Source organism: Sciurus vulgaris, assembly GCF_902686455.1.
Source record: "Sciurus vulgaris genome assembly, contig: HiC_scaffold_542_arrow_ctg1, whole genome shotgun sequence".
Lineage (NCBI taxonomy): Eukaryota > Metazoa > Chordata > Mammalia > Rodentia > Sciuridae > Sciurus > Sciurus vulgaris.
Genome location: NW_027632485.1, coordinates 1630 through 12878, shown reverse-complemented (window position 1 = coordinate 12878; position 11249 = coordinate 1630). Strand labels below are relative to the sequence as shown.

Genomic DNA, 11249 nt, shown 5'->3' with positions numbered 1-11249 from the left:
ATATACTCATATTTTGTGCAGAGATATTTGAATTGTAATCCCTCAGCAATTGTTAAGCATGCCATATATTATTAAATATGATCATAAAAATATTTCACTGAGAAAATGTACAACATCATACTTATACATTTATTTATTCAATCTGTTATCCATGGGCATTTTTGGGTAATTCATAGTTTTTAGGTTATAGTAAATAGTCCTATTATGAATGCCCATTTTTAAGCACATAAAAGATATATACATATTTATATTTGAAATATAGTTACTTGCAGTGCAATGTTTAGGTCATGAGATATAGTTTTAAAGTACACCACATATTTTTCCATAGTGGTTGTACCAGTATCACATCAGGGTGCATACTGCACTGATATCATAAACAATATTTTGTATGTTTTATATGTTCATGTTAATCATCCTGATAAATATTTTCTATCTTGTTGTAACCTTAATTTTTACTTCTTTTATAAGTAATTTAATTGATTTTTCTTAAGTTTATTAAGTATTTTGATATTCATTTGAATAAACTTGCTGCTTTAAAGTTTAGCCTTTTCTCCTCTGTACTGAAATATTGTCTTTATTTATTGATTTTTATGGAGATTAAACATTATCAATATGAAGTTTGTGCAGGAAATATACTATAAATATCTGGCACTGTATGTCTTCTTATCTCACTGCATTGTTGGCATTATTTTGAGAAACAGCAGTTTTTTAAATTCATTTTTATTGTAAACAAATGGAATACATTCATTTTTAATTAAAATAGATTTATTAGCTTTTCTTTTCATATAAACATGAGAAATAAAAACCATGTAAGTTGTAGCATTCTTTTCAAAATAAAACTGCAATCAATATTTGAATCTCCAAGCTCTGAACTCCATAAACAATGTTTTCTTTTTTCCTTGAGGTGGTAGATTGTAATATTTCAGACACCATTATTTATCACTTGTCTGTTCTTTAAAAATGATGGAACCTGCAGCACTCAGTATACTGTGAAGCATCACTATATTGAGAAAGAGTATTCCTGGCTCATAAGTGCAAGATTCCTAGGATTACTTTTAAGATAAGAGAAATTCATTTCACATAGTTTAGAACACTTATCTTTTTATATTTAAAATGTAGGTAACATTGTTATCAATTTCTTAAATTATTTACTCCTTGCCTTTTAAACACTGATGTAAGGGTTCCTAAAGTTCATGTAAGTTCTCTCTTATTTAGCAGGACTTAAAATGAGATACCTACAATCAGGTTAATGCTTATGATTTAAAAAAAAAAGAAAAAAAAACTTTCATATCACCTGCTGCTATTAGGGTCCAATTCCTTTTCATTTATTACATGTGAATAAACACTCCTCTTTCATAATCTTCCTTTACCAAATCTATAGAAATTTAGGTGATCAAAGCAGATACAACACAATCCTGCATAAAACTACTTTAAAAAGAGGAGGGTGCTTTTTTTTAACTTTTTTAAACTTTAGTATTATTTATCTCCATAAATCTCAGTGCAATTTTAAGCTTTGACACCTGTAGAAGTATAAATGCTATGGACTTCAAATCATCATTTGAAAGTTAAATTACATTTCTTTTAAACTTAATTTTGAAAAAAATTTGAGCTTTCAATTTTTTATTCCAGTCAATGTTTGCCATCTTCAACAGGGACTGGTAATAGAAAACTGAAAGCTTAATATTCCAAATTTATTAAGTTTTAAAGAAATATAATTTAACTTTCAAATGTTTTGTAAGAGTTTGTAGTGTTTACACTTTTACAGCAGGGCATAGTTACCAAAACTTAAAATTGCACTAAAACTTTCAGGACACCTGGTCTTTATCTGCTCAGTTATCACTGGACCACCATGTTGGCAAGCATTATGAAAATATCTTTTAATAAATTTACTTAAAAGAGGAAAATTATCAGAAAGTGAGAAGCACCATTATCAGTTCACAAAAAATGCAATGTGGACCCACAGAAGTAAGCAGTCAATAGGTGATACATTCTCTTTATGACCCAAAACATGCCAAAATGCTAATAAGTAGTGCCTGCAAAATATATGAATGGCAGGTGTTATCCAGTAGCTTTTTGGTTTAAACTGACTGCCAATAATGACTAGCAGTTTCAATGATATGATACAGTGGGAAGGAAGAAAAATGCTAAAGTTTCTCCTAAGTGGCTTAATGAGTGTTAATGTGGGCTGGGGGAGGGCCAGCAAATGTTTAGCACATGCTAGGCCCTGGCTTTGAGCCCCAATATCACAAAAAAAATTTTTAAATGAAAGTACCATGTTTTAAAGGTAATACTGCATCAATTCTAAAGGCATATGCAGCAATGGGGAAGGGGAAGAAAAACAGGAAAAACAAAAAGTTATATGGTTAGGGTCTTTTAAAGTCTAAACATTTAAATGATTAATTAAAAAACCTCACATAGTTCACAGCTATTGGCCTACACAGTAAGCAAATATCTGCATGTGGATTGAGAGCTTTTGCTTTGGAGTGGTTTTTGTTAACTCTGTTTACATTAAAAAGGACAGAAAGTGTGTTTGTTGTTTGACAAGGTCCCATTCTTTCCTATGGAGTGCAACTGTCCTTGTCCATGAGTCTCTTGAATTCGAGGTCTTTCCTTCTGATGAAAATACTAACTTTGCTGGTTTTGAGCAAGAGTGGTGATATTTCATCCAGTCTTTGTAGATGAGAGGTTTGGGATGTTATTACCCCTCAATTCTCCCTTTTAAGAGAGGATAGCATTAGAGCGCTGAATACCAATGAAATTATCAGCGCTGAAAGACCTTCTCATAGCAGCTCTACATAAGTCTTTGTATTTGTCTTCACACAATCTTGAAATGGCCTCTAGGTTTAGTGCTCTTTCTTTGCTGAGAGGAGCAAACAAAATTCAGGTTGTTGTCATCAGCTAAGGAGTGAAGTAGTATTTGGCATAAACACCAGCAGGAACATTAATATTAAACTGGACTAGCTCCAAGAAGTGCCTTTTATCTCATTTATGTCCTCAACTGTAAGGTCCTTGAGGATCTGGCAGTAGTCCACATTCCATACAGCCTGATCATCCCAAACCTTGAAGGCAAGAAGAATGGCTCCCAAAACAATTCTTTTCCAGTTAGTGGGACAAATGTCAATCTCAGCATAAGTTAAAAGCCTTTCTAAGTAGACCAAAGTTACTATTGCACATTCAGCTGTTAGCTGTGCAGCACTAAAAAGAGTACGAACAAATCTGTAAATAAATTTGTGTTCAGGGTCATGCTTAAAGTACTCCTCTGGAACCTTTTCTCCTGTGAGTGGATGTGATCTCTCATCAAATATATCCAGGGATCTATTTGCATCTCTGTTCTTTATGTGGTAATATATTGCTAAGGTCACACATTTTATTGTGGTTCTAAGATTAGGCTGGCTGACTGTGCTGTCATCTAGAAATATTGTTGAGCATGAGCTATACTTCTTAGTAAGCTGCCCTGGAGATACATGGTTTAAATGGTTGCTCTTCCTCTTTTCATGCACATCTGTCTGAGATTTGCTCAGGAAAATTGTGTTTGCCCTTGGATGGTCAGAAGGGTTTGATTCCAAAGCTAGATGTTTGGGCATCTCGCGGTCACTGATGTGCTGCAAGTGGTGGCCCTTGCAGGCTCCAAAATGTAACTCAGGGGGCTCCACGGCAGCAGACGCCGGCGCTATGGCCACCGCCACTGCGTCCCCAGCCGCCGCCTCATAGAGCTCAGACTCGTAGTCCGGCTCCGCCGGCCCTGTGCGACGGCCCAGCTTTGGGCTGGCATTGGGGGACACGCAACAGGTCAACGTGTTCCCCATGGGGCGCCTCCGCTCCTCGCCGCCACCGCCTACGCCTTCACTCTCCCCCGACTCTGCCGTGCTCAGTGGCCACCCCCTCCCCCAACAATGGTGCGGCCGGCGCCGGCAGCCCCGGGCTATGCCCGGGCTGCTCCGCACATGCAGACGCGGCCTCGCCCGCTGCTTGCCACCCCGCACCGCCGCCCGCCCTGGGCAGGGCTCCGCCTCGGCTGCAACCCCGCCGCTGCGCTGCCTACTCAGAGCCGACTAGTCTGCCTGGAATACAATCTGATTCTCTGTTTGTACATGGAGTAAAGGCATACCATTTGTGTAACGATACGTTTACATAGGGTAATGTTTGAGTCATTCTATTATTTTTTCCCTATCCCTCCACCCCTCCGACCCCTCTTTTCCCTCTATACAGTCCCTCTTCCTCCATTCCTGACCCCTCCCCCCCATTATGTGTCATCATCCTCTTATCAGCAAGATCATTCTTCCTTTTGTTTTTTGAGATAGGCTTATCTCATTTAGCATGATATGCTACAGTTCATCCATTTGACTGCAAATACCATAATTTTATTATTCTTTATGGCTGAGTAATAGTCCACCGTATAAATATAGCACAGTTTATTTATTTATTCATAAATTGAAGGGCATGTAGATTGGTTCAACAATCTGGCTATTGTGAATTGAGCAGCTATGAACATTGATGTGACTGCATGTTTGTAGTATTCTGCTTTTAAGTCCTTTGGGTATAGGCCGAGGAGTGGGACAGCTGTGTCAAATGGTGGTTCCATTCCAAGCTATCTGAGGAATCTCCACAATGCTTTCCAGAGTGGCTGCACTAATTTGCATCCCCACCAGCAATGTATGAGTGTACCTTTTTCCCCACATCCTCGCCAACACCTATTGTTGCTTGAATTCTTGATAATCACCATTCTAATTGGGGTGAGATGAAATCTTAGGGTAGTTTTGATTTGCATTTCTCTTATTACTAGAGAAGTTGAACATTTTTTCATATGTATGTTGATTGCTTCTAGATCTTCTTCTGTGAAGTGTCTGTTCATTTCTTAGTCCATTTGTTGCTTGGAATATTTGTATTCTTGGTGTAGAGTTTTTTGAGTTCTTTATAGATTCTGTAGATTAGTTCTCTATCTGAATTATGGGTGGCAAAGATTTTCTCCCACTCTGTAGGCTCTCTCTTTGCATTGCTGATAGTTTTCTTTGCTGAGAGAAAGCTTTTTAGTTTGAATCTATCCCAGTTATTGATTCTTGCTTTTATTTCTTGTGCTATGAATGTCCTGTTAAGGAAGTCTGATCCTGGGCCCACATGTTGAAAATTTGGGCCTACATTTTCTTCTATAAGATGAACAGTCTCTGATCTGATTTCGAGATCCTTGATCCATTTTGAGTTGATTTTTGTGCACGGTGAGATAGGGGTTTAGTTTCATTCTCCTGCATATGGATTTTCAATTTTCCCAGCACCATTTGTTGAAGAGGCTATCTTTTCTCCATTGCATATTTTTGGCATCTTTGTCTAGTATGACAAAATTGTATTTTTTTGGGTTGTGTCCATGTCCTCTATTCTGCACCATTGATCTACCTGTTTATGTCAGTACCAATACCATGCCATTTTTGTTACTATTGCTTTATAGTATAGTTGAAGATCTGGTATTGCAATAACCCCTGCTTCACTCTTCCTACTAAGGATTACTTTAGCTATTCTGGGTTTCTTATTCTTCCCAATGAATTTCATAATTGCTTGCTCTATTTCTGTAAGGTACATCATTGGGATTTTAATTGGAATTGCATTATATCTGTATAGAACTTTTGTAGTATGGCCATTTTGACAATATTAATTCTGCCTATCCAAGAACATGGGAGATCTTTCCATTTTCTAAAGTTTTCTTTAATTGCTTTAGTGTTCTGTAGTTCTCATTGTAGAGGTCTTTCACCTCTTTCGTTAGATTGATTCCCAAGTATTTTATTTTTTTGAGGCCATTGTGAATGGGGTAGTTTTCCTAACTTCTCTTTCCAAAGATTCATCACTTATGTATAAAAATGCATTGGATTTATGAGCATTGATCTTATATTCTGCTACTTTACTGAATTTACTTATGAGTTCTAAAAGTTTTCTGGTGGAATTTCCCGGTTCCTCTAAATATATAATCATGTCATCAGCAAATAGGGTAGTTTGATTTCTTCTTTTCCTATTCATATCCCTTTAATTTCTTTGGTCTGTCTAATTGCTCTGGCTAGAGTTTCAAGGACAATGTTGAATAGAAGTGGTGAAAGAGGGCATCCCTGCCTTGTTCCAGTTTTTAGGGGAAATGCTTTCAGTTTTTCACCATTTAGAATTATATTAGCCATGGACTTAGCATAGATGACCTTTACAATGTAAAGGAAAGTTCCAACTATACCTATTTTTTCCAGGGTTTTGAGCATAAAGGGATGCTGTATTTTATCAAATTCTTTTTCTGCATCTATCAAACTAATCATGTGATTCTTGATTTTAAGTCTTTTGATATGATGAATTACTTTTATTGATTTCTGAATGTTGAACCAGCCTTGCATCCCTGGGACAAAACCCACTTGATCATGTTGCACTATCTTTTTAATATATTTTGTATGCGATTTGCTTAAATATTGTTGAGAATTTTGCGTGAATTTTCATTAAGAATATTGGTCTGAAATTTTCTTTCCTCCATGTGTCTCTGTCTGGTTTAGGTATCAGGGTGATATTGGCTTCATAGAATGAGTTCAGGAGGGTTCCCTCCTTTTCTATTTCATGGAATACTTTGGGCAGTATTGAAATGAGTTCTTCTTTAAATGTTTTGTATAACTTGGCTGAGAACCCATCTGGTCCCAAGCTTCTCTTTGTTGGTAGGCTTTTGATGATTTATTCTATTTCATTACTTGAAATTGATTTATTTAAGTTCCATATGTCCTCATCATTCAGTTTAGGTAATTCATATGTATCTAAAAACGTGTTAATGTCTTTGAGATTTTCTGATTTGTTGTAATATATATTTTCAAAATAGCTTCTAATTATATTTTGTATTTCACACATGTCTGTAGTGATATTTCCTTGTTCATTCTGAATTTTAGTAATTTGTGTTTTCTCTCTCCTTCTCTTTCTTAGTGTGCCTAAGGGTTTATCAATTTTTTTTTATTTTTTCAAAGAGCCAACTATTTATTTTGTTAATTTTTTCTATTGTTTCTTTTGTTTCAATTTCATTGATTTCAGCTCTGATTTTAACTATTTCCTGTCTTTCTACTACTTTTGGTTGATATGTTCTTCTTTTTCTTAGGACTTTAAGCTGTAGTATTGTCATTTATTTGTTAATTTTTTCTTCTTTTATTAAATATGCTCCATGAAATAAATCTTCCTCTAAGTACTGCTTTCATAGTGTCTCAGAGATTTTGATGTGATATGTCTTTGTTCTCGTTTACATCTAAGAATTTTTTTATTTCCTTCCTGATGTCTTCTCTTTTACATTCATCATATAATAGCATATTATTTAATCTCCAGGTGTTGGAGTATTTTCTGTTTTTTATTCTGTGAGTTATATCTAATTTCAATCCATTATGATCTGATAGAATACAAGGTAGTATCTCTATCTTCTCGTATTTGCTCACATTAGCTTTATGGCATAAATATGGTCTATTTTAGAGAAGGATCCATGTGCTGCTGAGAAGAAGGTATATTCACTCTTTGTTGGATGATATATTCTATATATATACATTAAGTCTAAATTGTTGATTGTGTTATTGAGATCTATGGTTTCTTTATTCAGTTTTTGTTTGGAAGATATGTCCAGTGGTGAGAGAGATGTGTTGAAGTCACCTAGTATTATTGTGTTGTGGTCTATTTGATTTCTGGATATGAGAAGGATTTGTTTGATGTACATGAATGAACCAATGTTTGGGGCATAGATATTTATGATTGTTATGTCTTGCTGATTTATGCTTCCCTTAAACAGTATGAAATGTCCTTCTTTATCCCTTTTGACTAACTTTGGCTTGAAGTCCACATTATTTGAAATGAGGATAGATATTCCAGCTTTTTTGCTGTGTCCATGTGCGTGGTATGTTTTTCCCATCCTTTCACCTTTAGTCTGTGGGTATCTCTTTCTTTGAGATAAGTCTCTTGCAGGCAATATATTGTTGGATTTTTCTTTATAATCCAATCTGCCAGTCTATGTCTTTTGATTGATGAGTTCAGGCCATTAATATCCAGGGTTATTATTAAGATATGATTTGTATTTCCAGTCATTTGGCTGATTTTTGTTTTTTGACATGATTTGGTTTCTCCTTTATTTGGCTATTCATTTAGGCTAGTTCCTCCCTCTGCTGATTTGCATCATTGTTTTTCATCTCTTTCTCATGGAATATTTTGCTGAGAATGTTCTGTAATGCCAGCTTTCTTTTTTAAATTCTTTTAGTTTTTGTTTATCATGGAAGGATTTTATTTCATTATCAAATCTGAAGGTAAGTTTTGCTGGGTATAAGATTCTTGGTTGGCAACCATTTTCTTTCAGGGCTTGATATATATTGTTCCAGGCCCTTCTAGCTTTTAGGGTCTGGATTGAAAAATCTGCTGATATCCTTATTGGTTTTCCCCTGAATGTAATTGGATTCTTTTCTCTCACAGTCTTTAAAATTCTGTCTTTATTTTGTATGTTAGGTATTTTCATAATAATGTGCCTTGGTTTGGATCTGTTATAATTTTGTGTATTTGGAGTTCTATAAGCCTCTTGTACTTGATTTTCCATTTCATTCTTCAGATTTGAGAAATTTTCTGATATTATTTCATTGAATAGATTGTTCATTCCTTTGGTTTGTTTCTCTGTGCCTCCCTCAATCTGAATAATTCTTAAATTTGGCCTTTTCATGATATCCCATAATTCTTGTAGATTCTGTTCATGATTTCTTACCATCTTCTCTGTTTTGTCAACTTAAATTTCAAGATTAAATATTTTGTCTTCAATGTCTGAGGTTCTGTCTTCCAGGTGTTCTATCCTATTGGTTACACTTTCTATGGAGTTTTTAATTTGGTTAATTGTTTCCTTCATTTCAAGAATTTCTGTTTGTTTTTTTTCAGTATCTCTAACTCTTTATTGAAATGATTTTTGCTTACCATATTTCCTCTTTTAACTATTGATTGGTGTGATCATTTAATGCCTGCATTTGCTCTTTCATCTCATCCTTCAATGTCTGCATTTGATCTTTCATCTCATCATTTGCTTCTCTGATTGTTTTAATTATGTACATTCTGAACTCTCTGACATTTCTTCTGTCATGCTCTCATTGGGTTTTATTGATATAGCATCTAGGTGTGTTTGGGACATTTTCTTCCCTTGTTTTCTCATATTGGTGGGATATCAGTGGGACTCTGAGATATTGCAGATTTCCTTTATTGGCTTATAGTGTCCCTGTAGATTTCCAGAATATCACCTCCTAACCTTCAGTAGCCTGAAGTCTTGGAGGAACTTGATAATGCAGTGCTTCCAAAGAAAGCTCTCCCTGGGCCGCTGCTGGGTGTGGGAATGAGGGATGGGTGTGCTCAGAAAACCTCTCAGTAGGCGGGCCTCCTCTGAGAAGCCTGCTGTGGACTGTGCCTGCCACCAGATGGAGCCAGGCTGCTGGGGAAAGCCTCTGGCCCTCCTGCCCTGGTCTGAGAAGCTGCCTATGGATGGGAATGGGGCCCGCGGCTTGGGGCTGTGTGTGCGTGAAAAGCCTCTCCCTGCGTGGTTCTGCTCCAAGAAGCTGACTGTGGAATGGGCCTGCCACAGGATGGAGCCAGGCTGCTCAGAAAAGCCTCTGGCCGCCCTGCCCTGCTCCAAGAAACTGCCCACTGTCCCAGCCTGCTGCCCAAGCTGAGCTTCACCCAGTGGGAGTGACTCACCCAGCATCTCTGAGTTAGTCCGTGTCTCTCAATACCTCCCCTTCTTGAATCCTGAGTTCTGGAGCAACACTAGATGCAATCACCCTCTAGTCTGCCATCTTGTCTCTATGAGTAGTTCTGGTTTTAAAAAATCCCACAAGCTGTTTTTCTTTATTATTTTCTACAATTCATTTATGAAAATTTTCTAATTCAAATTCATAAAATATATTAGGTTACTTTCATATATGTTTCTAAAATCATTATCAGCTTACTTGTCTGGTACATGGCAGGTCTAGTAATAATTTTAAAAATATGGATATCCATATGGAAAATATTATCCTGTACAAAAAATGCAGAATGATTAACTTGTCAAAATTTTATACATGTTTTCTGTATATATAGTGTATATATATATATATATATATATTTTATGTGTGTGAAAATTTTTGATTCATTAAGTTTGAAAGATATTGTTCTGTTCATTTTTAAGCCTCTGGTTTAGTCTTTCTTGCTTTTCAGATAAGTATCTGTTTATCTGTTTTATGGAGTAGATCCCAGATCTTTGTCCCCAGAGTTCAGTGATATTTTAGAAAAATTCACTCTGGTCTCAGGCAGCTTTCTTTCTTGGTTGTCTGTCCCACATAGCTTTATAATTTTGCAGACAGTTCAATGGGAAAGCAATCCCTGAGTCTGTCTCAGTATTCTATCCATCCATTTTTATTCCTCAGTACACTAATTTAACCTTTTCATCTTCATAAGACAATCACATCTCTGATAGCTTTTCTGAACCTACCAGAGGTTTTACTTCAAAGCCTGGATTCTCCACATATTTCCTTTCTGTCACATTTCCTTATTCTTAAGTAGCAGTAAAAAGTCTTAGCTGAGCCCTTTGAAGCTCCCTATCTGTGTAATTTATGTGCCTCTGCAATACAGATTACATCTGCCCTATTGCCTGTATAAACGAAATGCATTTTTATAAACTAGCTATCCTAGTCACTTCTGATGGACTGCTTAGTCTAATCTAAACTATGGTAACATACCTCTGGGAGAAATTTAAGGCAACAAAATTTACATTTTAAAATGCAATAGTGAAATTACAATGCTTTAATGTATTAATAAATATTCACTGTGTATTATGAAGAAATTTTAAAACTCAGTTATAAAGCCATATCTAAGCTTTATATGTCTATAGAATATAAGTAGGTATCATTATTCTTGGAAAAGGATATTTAATAAAGTCAAGATTTAAAATCACCATAAATTATCAAAATAATTTCAATTAATTACCAATCTGATTGTAGGTGATTAGATTTGAAAAAGTATGTCAAGACTATTAGAAGAATGAACATGAAAACCTACACAGGAAATAATATAAAAAGATATTTTATATTGAAAAACTAGCCCTGTTAGGTATTAAGATACATCAGTTATTGCAGTAGTGTGATGGCAGAGATCACATGAGCAGAATGAACTTGAATTCAAGACTGCTATTTACACAAAAATGGCACAGTCATTTCTTCGAGTTGGATATTTTAATTAATAGAAGTGATTAAGTATTATAAAATGTAATGAATGTC

At 35.7% G+C, this 11249-nt stretch overlaps 1 pseudogene across 1 annotated transcript; it reads right to left on the bottom strand.

The window, feature by feature from the left end:
• Positions 1–1205: 1205 nt before the first annotated feature.
• On the bottom strand, positions 1206–3806 carry LOC306652725 (cyclin-Y-like protein 1; annotated as a pseudogene). Its single transcript has one exon. The product of its transcript is annotated as a cyclin-Y-like protein 1 (transcript).
• Between the last annotated feature and the right edge of the window lie 7443 nt (positions 3807–11249).